The sequence below is a fragment of the Rhipicephalus microplus genome, unplaced genomic scaffold (assembly GCF_043290135.1).
Source record: "Rhipicephalus microplus isolate Deutch F79 unplaced genomic scaffold, USDA_Rmic scaffold_135, whole genome shotgun sequence".
Taxonomy (NCBI): Eukaryota; Metazoa; Arthropoda; class Arachnida; order Ixodida; family Ixodidae; genus Rhipicephalus; species Rhipicephalus microplus.
In genome coordinates this window covers 170,001-180,508 of record NW_027464707.1, presented here as the reverse complement: position 1 = coordinate 180,508, position 10,508 = coordinate 170,001, and the positions used below count along the sequence as shown (strand labels likewise).

Here is a 10,508-nt window from a genome sequence, read left to right as displayed (position 1 = left end):
GCTGTGCCTGGCTGGCGGCCCACTCACTCAATCGCCATGTCTGTTTGCCACAGTTTTCCCGGTGGTGCCGCACCCGGGCTCGCCCCGGCTGACGCAGTTTTCGCGCCGCCCCGGCTGACGCGGTTTCGTGCCGCCCCGGCAGACGCGGTTTTCGCGCCGCCCCGGCTGACGCGGTTTCGTGCCGCCCCGGCAGACGCAGTTCGGACTTAGCACTTTTCGGCTGTGCCTGGCTGGCGGCCCACTCACTCGATCGCCATGTCTGTTTGCCACAGTTTTCCCGGTGGTGCCGCACCCGGGCTCGCCCCGGCAGACGCGTTTTTTTTTTTCTTTCGCCCCGGCTGACGCAGTTTTCGCGCCGCCCCGGCTGACGCGGTTTCGTGCCGCCCCGGCAGACGCGGTTTTTTGCGCCGCCCCGGCTGACGCGGTTTTTGCCGCCCCGGCTGACGCAGTTCGGACTTAGCACTTTTCGGCTGTGCCTGGCTGGCGGCCCACTCACTCGATCGCCATGTCTGTTTGCCACAGTTTTCCCGGTGGTGCCGCACCCGGGCTCGCCCCGGCTGACGCAGTTTTCGCGCCGCCCCGGCTGACGCGGTTTCGTGCCGCCCCGGCAGACGCGGTTTTCGCGCCGCCCCGGCTGACGCAGTTCGGACTTAGCACTTTTTGGGCTGAGCCTGGCTGGCGGCCCACTCACTCGATCGCCATGTCTGTTTGCCACAGTCTTCCCGGTGGTGCCGCACCCGGGCTCGCCCCGGCAGACGCGTTTTTTTTTCTTTCGCCCCGGCAGACGTGGTTCCCCCCCCCCCTTTTCGCTCGCCCCGGCTGACGAGGTTTTCGCGCCGCCCCGGCTGACGCAGTTTTCGCGCCGCCCCGGCTGACGCGGTTTCGTGCCGCCCCGGCTGACGCGGTTTTCGCGCCGCCCCGGCTGACGCGGTTTTTGCGTCGCCCCGGCTGACACGGTTCGGACTTTGCACTTTTCGGCTGTGCCTGGCTGGCGGCCCACTCACTCGATCGCCATGTCTGTTTGCCACAGTTTTCCCGGTGGTGCCGCACCCGGGCTCGCCCCGGCTGACGCAGTTTTCGCGCCGCCCCGGCTGACGCGGTTTCGTGCCGCCCCGGCAGACGCGGTTTTCGCGCCGCCCCGGCTGACGCGGTTTCGTGCCGCCCCGGCAGACGCAGTTCGGACTTAGCACTTTTCGGCTGTGCCTGGCTGGCGGCCCACTCACTCAATCGCCATGTCTGTTTGCCACAGTTTTCCCGGTGGTGCCGCACCCGGGCTCGCCCCGGCTGACGCAGTTTTCGCGCCGCCCCGGCTGACGCGGTTTCGTGCCGCCCCGGCAGACGCGGTTTTCGCGCCGCCCCGGCTGACGCGGTTTCGTGCCGCCCCGGCAGACGCAGTTCGGACTTAGCACTTTTCGGCTGTGCCTGGCTGGCGGCCCACTCACTCGATCGCCATGTCTGTTTGCCACAGTTTTCCCGGTGGTGCCGCACCCGGGCTCGCCCCGGCAGACGCGTTTTTTTTTTCTTTCGCCCCGGCTGACGCAGTTTTCGCGCCGCCCCGGCTGACGCGGTTTCGTGCCGCCCCGGCAGACGCGGTTTTTTGCGCCGCCCCGGCTGACGCGGTTTTTGCCGCCCCGGCTGACGCAGTTCGGACTTAGCACTTTTCGGCTGTGCCTGGCTGGCGGCCCACTCACTCGATCGCCATGTCTGTTTGCCACAGTTTTCCCGGTGGTGCCGCACCCGGGCTCGCCCCGGCTGACGCAGTTTTCGCGCCGCCCCGGCTGACGCGGTTTCGTGCCGCCCCGGCAGACGCGGTTTTCGCGCCGCCCCGGCTGACGCAGTTCGGACTTAGCACTTTTTGGGCTGAGCCTGGCTGGCGGCCCACTCACTCGATCGCCATGTCTGTTTGCCACAGTCTTCCCGGTGGTGCCGCACCCGGGCTCGCCCCGGCAGACGCGTTTTTTTTTCTTTCGCCCCGGCAGACGTGGTTCCCCCCCCCCCCCCTTTTCGCTCGCCCCGGCTGACGAGGTTTTCGCGCCGCCCCGGCTGACGCAGTTTTCGCGCCGCCCCGGCTGACGCGGTTTCGTGCCGCCCCGGCTGACGCGGTTTTCGCGCCGCCCCGGCTGACGCGGTTTTTGCGTCGCCCCGGCTGACACGGTTCGGACTTTGCACTTTTTGGCTGAGCCTTGCTGGCGGCCCACTCACTCGATCGCCATGTCTGTTTGCCACAGTTTTCCCGGTGGTGCCGCACCCGGGCTCGCCCCGGCAGACGCGTTTTTTTTTTTCCTTCGCCCCGGCAGACGTGGTTCCCCCCCCCCCTCCGTCTTTCTTTTTGTTTTTTTTTTCGCCGCGGCTGAAGTGGATTTTTCGGTGCCTCGACGCCCCGGTAGTCGCGGTTTTTCCGTTTCCGCACGGCCCCGGCTGACGCTGCTCGGTCACAGTCGCCTTTTGTGAGGATTGCAGACTTCTTGAGCGCGGGTGTTTTTTTTTGTTGTTGTTGTTGTTTTATTACGCATTCGCTCCAGCAGACGCTGTTTAGACTTTTTGTTTCCTCTTTTATCCTGCGACGAGGTGACGAGGTTTATTCGGTGCCCCGCCGCCCCGGCTGAAGTGATTTTTCCTGTCCCGTGCCGCCCCGGCTGACGCGGTTGGGACTTCGCGTTTGTTCGGCCGCCACGGGTTTTGGCGCACTCGCTCGGTTGCTTGTTGTTGCCACTTGTTGCGAACCCAGGTTTCTTGAGCGAGCGCGGGCGTTTTTTCTTCCTTTCTTTCTTTGTTCTATGTGTTAGCGAATCGGCCTTTAATATCACACGAGGACTCACAACCAACAATTTTCAGTTTGAAGTGTAAAAAATCTGCAGGTGTTGACGTAACTGACTTGCCCCGTACCCTTGAGTACATCCATGAAGTTCTCGTAGTACTACTAAATCGCATTATTCCAAGTGGAGAAATTCCCATAAACTTGCAAACCTCTACACGAAAATCGGTGCGCGTGATAAAGTTGAAAATTATCGTCCGATATCAAATGTGCCTTCTATAACACAAATTCTAGGAAAAAAAAAAAAAACACTTGTTCGCCGTTTTCTGCGCCGTGACTGGCAGCACTCCGGCGAAGCGAAACGGGGTCGATTCGAGCACGATATCGGCGTCTTTCGACGTGCTCGCCGGCGACCGTCGCACGAGTACGTCGCACGAGCGCGTCTGCCGGGGCGCCGTTTGCGAAGCCGACGCAAAAGTGGGAACCGCCGCTCGGATGATCGCCGCTTTCGGCAGAGTGAGTGTTGGCACTCCGGGGAAGCGAAACAGCGTGAATGCGCCCACGAAATCGGCGTATTTTGAAGTGCCCGCCGGCGACCGTCGCACGAGTACGGTAAACCGCGTCAGCCGGGGCGTAGTTCGGGACGCCGACGAAAAAGTGGGAAGCGCAACTCGGATCTTCGCCGTTTTTGCAGGAGTGAGTGGCGGCCCTCCTGCGAGACCAAGAAGCATCGATTCGTGCACGAATTCGGCGCCTTTCGACGTGATCGCCGGCGACCGTCGCTCGAGTAGGGCAAACCGCGTCTGCCGGGGCGGGCTTCGGGACGCCGATGCGAAAGTGGGAAACGCTGCTCGGATGTTCGCCGTTTTTGGCCGAGTGAGTGCTGGCACTCGGGCGAAGCCAAACGGGGCCGATTACGGCACGATATCGGCGTCTTTCGACGTGCCCGGCGGCGACCGTCGCACGAGTACGGTAAACCGCGTCAGCCCGGGCGGAGTTCGGGACGCCGATGCGAAAGTGGAGAACGCCGCTCGGATCTTCGCCGTTTTTGGAGGAGTGAGTGGCGGCACTCCGGAGAAGCCAAGGAGCGCCAATTAGCGCACGATATCGGCGTCTTTCGACGCGCTCGCCGGCGACCGTCGCACGAGTAGGGCAAACCGCGTCTGCCGGGGCGGGGTTTACGACGCCGACGCAAAAGTGGGAACCGCCGCTCGGATGTTGGCCGTTTTTGGCAGAGTGAGTGCTGGCACACCGGCGACGCGAAAGAGCGCGAAAGCGCCCACGAAAGTGGCGTATTTGGACGTGCTTGACGGCGACCGCTGCAGGAGTACGAAAAACCACGTCAGCCGGGGCGAGCGACCCACGGCGGTCTGGGTGCTTATCGCTGCTATTATAGGGGCACCCCGGCAGACGCAGAAAAAAAAAATTTTTTTTCGACCTTCTTTTTTGCTGGTCGAGCTCGGGTAACCCAGGTCGCAATGGGAGCCGCGCACGAAAGCGGCGTCGCGAGACGCGTTCGCGGTCGCTAGTCGCACGAGCTCGGCAACCGCGTCAGCCGGCGCGGAGTTCGGGATGCCGACGGCTAAGTGGGTACCGCTGCTCGGATGTTCGCCGTTTTTGGCCGAGTGAGTGCTGGCACTCCGGCGAAGCGAAACGGGGCCGATTCGGGCACGATATCGGCGTATTTCGACGTGCTCGCCGGCGACCGTCGCACGAGTACGGCAAAGCGCGTCTGCCGGGGCGAGGTTTGCGATGCCGACGAAAAAGTGGGAAGCGCCGCTCGGATCTTCGCCGTTTTTGCAGGAGTGAGTGGCGGCCCTCCTGCGAGACCAAGAAGCATCGACTCGCGCACGATATCGGTGTCTTTCGACGTGCCCGCCGGCCACCGCCGCACGAGTACGGCAAACCGCGTATGCCGGGGCGGGGTTGGCGACGCCGACGCAAAAGTGGGAACCGCCACTAGGATGTTCGCCGTTTTTGGCAGAGTGAGTGCTGGCACTCCGGCGAAGCGAAAGAGCGCGAATGCGCCCACGAAAGTGGCGTGTTTGGACGTGCTTGACGACGACCACCGCAGGAAAACGAAAAACCACGTCAGCCGGGGCGAGCGACCCATGGCGGTCTGGGTGCTTATCGCTGCTATTATAGGGGCACCCCGGCAGACGCAAAAAAAAAAAATTTTTTTTCGACATTCTTTTTTGCTCGTCGACCTCGGGTGACCCAGGTCGCAGTGGGAGCCGCGCACGAAAGCGGCGTCGCGAGACGGCTTCGCGGTCGCTAGTCGCACGAGCTCGGCAACCGCGTCTGCCGGGGCGGAGTTCGGGACGCCGACGGCTAAGTGGGAACCGCCGCTCGGATGTTCGCCGTTTGTGGCCGAGTGAGTGCTGGCACTCCGGCGAAGCCAAACGGGGCCGATTCCGGCACGATATCGGCGTCTTTCTACGTGCTCGCCGGCGACCGTCGCACGAGTACGGCAAAGTGCGTCTGCCGGGGCGGGGTTTGCGACGCGTACGCAATAGTGAGAACCGTCGCTCGGATGTTCGTCGTCTTTCGCCGAGCCAGTGCTGGCACTCCGGCGAAGCCGAACGGAGCCGATTCGGGCACGATATCGGCGTCTTTCCACGTGCTCGCCGGCGACCGTCGCACGAGTACGGTAAACCGCGTCAGCCGGGGCGGAGTTCGGGACGCCGATGCGAAAGTGGGAAGCGCCGCTCGGATCTTCGCCGTTTTTGGAGGAGTCAGTGGCGGCACTCCGGTGAAGCCAAGGTGCGCCAATTCGCGCACGATATCGGCGTCTTTCGACGTGCCCGCCGGCCACCGTCGCACGAGTACGGCAAACCTCGTCTGCCGGGGCGGGGTTTGCGACGCCGACGCAAAAGTGGGAACCGCCGCTCGGATGTTCGCCGTTTTTGGCAGAGTGAGTGCTGGCACTCCGGCGAAGCGAAAGAGCGTGAATGCGCCCACGAAAGTAGCGTATTTGGACGTGCTTGACGGCGACCGCCGCAGGAGTACGAAAAACCACGTCAGCCGGGGCGAGCGACCCACGGCGGTCTGGGTGCTTATCGCTGCTATTATAGGGGCACCCCGGCAGACGCAGAAAGAAAAAAAAAAAATGGGGACATGGCGTGCGTCACCGTGCGGCTTCGCAGCGTTGCCGAAGTCGCCGAGCCCTTCGACTGAGCCGAACGGCGGACAGGGAACGTTGGTCGGCCGTTCTAACCTGTCGGTGCCACGCCGAGACGTCGTTAAGGAAAACCGCGTCGTGGGCCTCTACGACGCCGTCGAGTCGTTGTACGTTTGGTGTCCAGCGTGTCGGCGGCGAGTAGCGGACACGTCGTTCACGACTTCGGTCTTTCGCAGTCGACGCGAACTTGCGGAGAGTCGTGGTGCCTCACGTTTTCGGCAGAAACCGCGGCGGAATTTTCCCGTGCGTGCGCGCACGACCTCGGTGCTGTGCCGTCAGCGTAGTGTTGCACAAACTCGTGGCCTACCCAAGGTGCGGTACGTTTGCGGCCGTATCCTCGGTGGGAATTTCGTGAGTAGGGTCGCAAATTCTACGACCTCGGCGGGTTTGAGAGCGACGTAGACTTGTGGCACGCTCAACGTGCCACACGTTTCGGGGCACACCCGCGGTGAAATTTTCTCGAGTACGCTCGTATTAGTGCCCAAGGAGGTCTGGGTACTTATCGCTGCTATTATGTGGGGGTTCTCGTGAGCGGCGTACGCGAAAGCGACCGGGTGTCTGATATGCGGCGGGCTTCGGCCTCGTCAAGCGTGTCCTCGGGTCTGCTCCAGGGGAATCCACGGCAGTCGTCTGCAGCCTCATCCGCTTGATGCGTTAGGGGCTGGTTGTCGGACGGTGCCGTTTTACCACGATATCGAGGTGTGTTCCGTGTCGTCCTCGGGCGATTCAGATGCGAAAGCGCCGAAGACGCGGGCGTGACCCGTCGTCTGGCGGCTTTGCAGTCTCGGCTCCGTTGCTAGTTCCGGCCGGTCCACCGACAGTGCAGCGGGCTTGGGCAACCCGCACGGCGCGACCGAGTCGATGCAACGAAAAAGAGCGAGCATGAACGTGCTTCTTGCCGCACGGCTCCCACTCGTCTTTCGGGAAGGTTGTGCCGTAGCGAGCTCGAACGCCGTCATCTCGGAGTGCAAAATAAGCGTGTTGGGGCGCCTGAAGGTGGCCTCCGCCGCACACAGACTGCGTCCGGCCCGCCGAAGGCGAGGACGGACGCGCAGTCGAACGATTACCTGGTTGATCCTGCCAGTAATCATATGCTTGTCTCAAAGATTAAGCCATGCATGTCTAAGTACATGCCGAAATAAGGCGAAACCGCGAATGGCTCATTAAATCAGTTATGGTTCCTTAGATCGTTTCTTCCTACTTGGATAACTGTGGCAATTCTAGAGCTAATACATGCAGTGAGCCTGGAGCCCTTTGGGTAACGGGTGCTTTTATTAGACCAAGATCGATCGGGTTTCGGCCCGTATTGTGTGGTGACTCTGGATAACTTTGTGCTGATCGCATGGCCACGAGCCGGCGACGTTTCTTTCAAGTGTCTGCCTTATCAACTTTCGATGGTAGGTTACTTGCTTACCATGGTTGTTACGGGTAACGGAGAATCAGGGTTCGATTCCGGAGAGGGAGCCTGAGAAACGGCTACCACATCCAAGGAAGGCAGCAGGCGCGCAAATTACCCACTCCCGGCACGGGGAGGTAGTGACGAAAAATAACAATACGGGACTCTTTTGAGGCCCCGTAATTGAAATGAGTACACTCTAAATCCTTTAACGAGGATCAATTGGAGGGCAAGTCTGGTGCCAGCAGCCGCGGTAATTCCAGCTCCAATAGCGTATACTAAAGCTGCTGCGGTTAAAAAGCTCGTAGTTGGATCTCAGTTCCAGACGAGTAGTGCATCTACCCGATGCGACGGCTCGGACTGAACATCATGCCGGTTCTTTCTTGGTGCACTTCATTGTGTGCCTCGAGATGGCCGGTGCTTTTACTTTGAAAAAATTAGAGTGCTCAACGCAGGCGAGTCGCCTGAATAAACTTGCATGGAATAATAGAACAAGACCTCGTTTCTGTTCTGTTGGTTTTTGGAATACGAGGTAATGATTAAGAGGGACGGACGGGGGCATTCGTATTGCGGCGCTAGAGGTGAAATTCTTGGACCGTCGCAAGACGAACTACTGCGAAAGCATTTGCCAAGAATGTTTTCATTGATCAAGAACGAAAGTCAGAGGTTCGAAGGCGATCAGATACCGCCCTAGTTCTGACCATAAACGATGCCAACCAGCGATCCGCCTGAGTTACTCAAATGACTCGGCGGGCAGCTTCCGGGAAACCAAAGTATTTGGGTTCCGGGGGAAGTATGGTTGCAAAGCTGAAACTTAAAGGAATTGACGGAAGGGCACCACCAGGAGTGGAGCCTGCGGCTTAATTTGACTCAACACGGGAAAACTTACCCGGCCCGGACACTGGGAGGATTGACAGATTGAGAGCTCTTTCTTGATTCGGTGGATGGTGGTGCATGGCCGTTCTTAGTTGGTGGAGCGATTTGTCTGGTTAATTCCGATAACGAACGAGACTCTAGCCTATTAAATAGGTGCGGGGTTCCCAGCACCTTACAACCTTCTTAGAGGGACAAGCGGCTCCTAGCCGCACGAAACAGAGCAATAACAGGTCTGTGATGCCCTTAGATGTCCGGGGCCGCACGCGCGCTACACTGAAGGAAGCAGCGTGTCTTTATCCCTGTCTGAAAAGACTGGGTAACCCGTGGAACTTCTTTCGTGATTGGGATAGGGGCTTGCAATTGTTCCCCTTGAACGAGGAATTCCCAGTAAGCGCGAGTCATAAGCTCGCGTTGATTACGTCCCTGCCCTTTGTACACACCGCCCGTCGCTACTACCGATTGAATGATTTAGTGAGGTCTTCGGACCGATGTCCGGCGCGGCCTTTCGGTTGCGCCGGTCTGTTGGAAAGATGACCAAACTTGATCATTTAGAGGAAGTAAAAGTCGTAACAAGGTTTCCGTAGGTGAACCTGCGGAAGGATCATTAACGGATTGTGAAGGGTGAGCGCCTCAGCTGCGTCTGCGCCCGACACTTTCTGCCGCTGACCCCGTTTGGACGCGGGGTCGGCTTTTCCCCACGGGGCTGCCTGAATGTGGAGCGGCACCTCGTGACAAATTGTTGCGCCCAGCGGACGCCAACACCGCGACCTTGGACGGTCGGCCAGGTGGCGGACGCGGGTACAAACGGCGCAACGCACTCATAGGTCGGCTTTCGACCCGCCACAGCACCGTGGCTCGAAGCGCTCGAAATGCGCGACCCGACCGCTGCGGGACCGCCTAGTACTGTAAACAGGAGCGGCGGAGCGCGAACGGCGAGTCGTGGTTACGTCGGTAGAAGGCGAGGCTGCGCGTTCCCGAAACGCCAGCCGAGTGCCCTCCCGACCGTTCGAGCGTGCAAGAACGAGACCCGACAATCGCGCGGCGACTGCCAAGTACGAGAGGAACGGCACAAGCGTCGGCGGTCGGTCAAGGAACTGGCGATGTGACGGGTCCGCTGTGCACCAGTGCATACCGTCCCGCCGTCCGCGGCAAGCGCCTCCGCGTCCTCGGGTGACGGAGGCTGCCGGTCGGTTCTTGCAGGCGAGGGATCTCGCTGGCACCGGTTCGCGTTGACGCGCGGCCGGTCATGGCACGGCGATGCGACGGCCGAGGTGCGCAGTACTCGATGGAGGAACCGCACGCTCCGATGACCGTCCCGCCCTCCGCGGCGTATGCGTACCGACCGTAATGGTTGCAGCAGCGCCGGCCGGCTTTTGAATTCGCCACACGAAACACGGTGCGAGATCGCGGTTAGGGGAGCGTCGACGTTGCCAGGCGTTTTGCTTGCTGCCGAGGGAAAGGCGGCACGGCCACGTCGCGCTCGTCGCGATTAGCGGGTCTGCGCGCTTTGGGAAGGTGCCGCAACGACTTGCCGAAAGAGGAAGCACGGAAGAACGAGGGACTTGGACGTCCCGACAATTGAACGCACTTGCGGCCAGGCCCTTGCTGGCTTCGTTCTTCCGCCTCGAGTAGGCTCGTACGCGGCTCCGGCGCCGAAAGTGGTCCTTGGCACCGACTTCGGTGGACGTGGGAAGTGCCGCGCAAGTACGGCGCGCCTGGCTCCACCTGTTGGCTAAAGTAGGCAGCCGGATCGGCATTTTGGTGTGCGGTGGCAAACCGTGGATGCGAAAAAAGCTTGTGCGATTTCGTGGAACAAAAAGCGGGGGTCCCCCTTTTTATGCGGAGGAGACCGACCCGCCTGCCGTGGTGAACCGCGACGCCACGGTAAAAACGGGAGAGGCTTGTCGATGGGACCGTGCATCCCGCGCTCCACGGAGGCCGGGAGGCGGCCGCCCGAGGAAATGTGTAGCCGTCGAGGCCCGCATCTGCGTGCACTCTTATCCAAATGGGTGTACCGCAGGCATTTTCTGGTTAGGCGGGCCAATGAGAGCGAGCACACAACGATACCTACGGGTCCGGCTTGGAGAACCGGCTTCGACGCCTCCCGAGTATTTATAGAGGGGTGGACCACGAAAGCACTCGCAAGTAGCGAAAGCGAAACGCCGTCCGAAACACACCGTTTGCTCGATTTGCGGCAGCCGAAAAAGGCGCGGCAGAGTTTTGGAGTCCAAGCGTGCGCTGAAAAGCGCCCTTCTTGGCCACTGTTTGGCCGAGTGCCAGAAACGTTTGGTTTTGACTGT

The 10,508-nt window shown here is 60.8% G+C and overlaps 1 non-coding gene across 1 annotated transcript; it reads left to right on the top strand.

The window, feature by feature from the left end:
• The first annotated feature begins 7,000 nt into the window (after positions 1-7,000).
• On the top strand, positions 7,001-8,815 carry LOC142791012 (small subunit ribosomal RNA). The gene has a single exon (XR_012889935.1). It is a non-coding gene; the product is annotated as a small subunit ribosomal RNA (ribosomal RNA).
• The last annotated feature ends 1,693 nt before the right edge of the window (positions 8,816-10,508 follow it).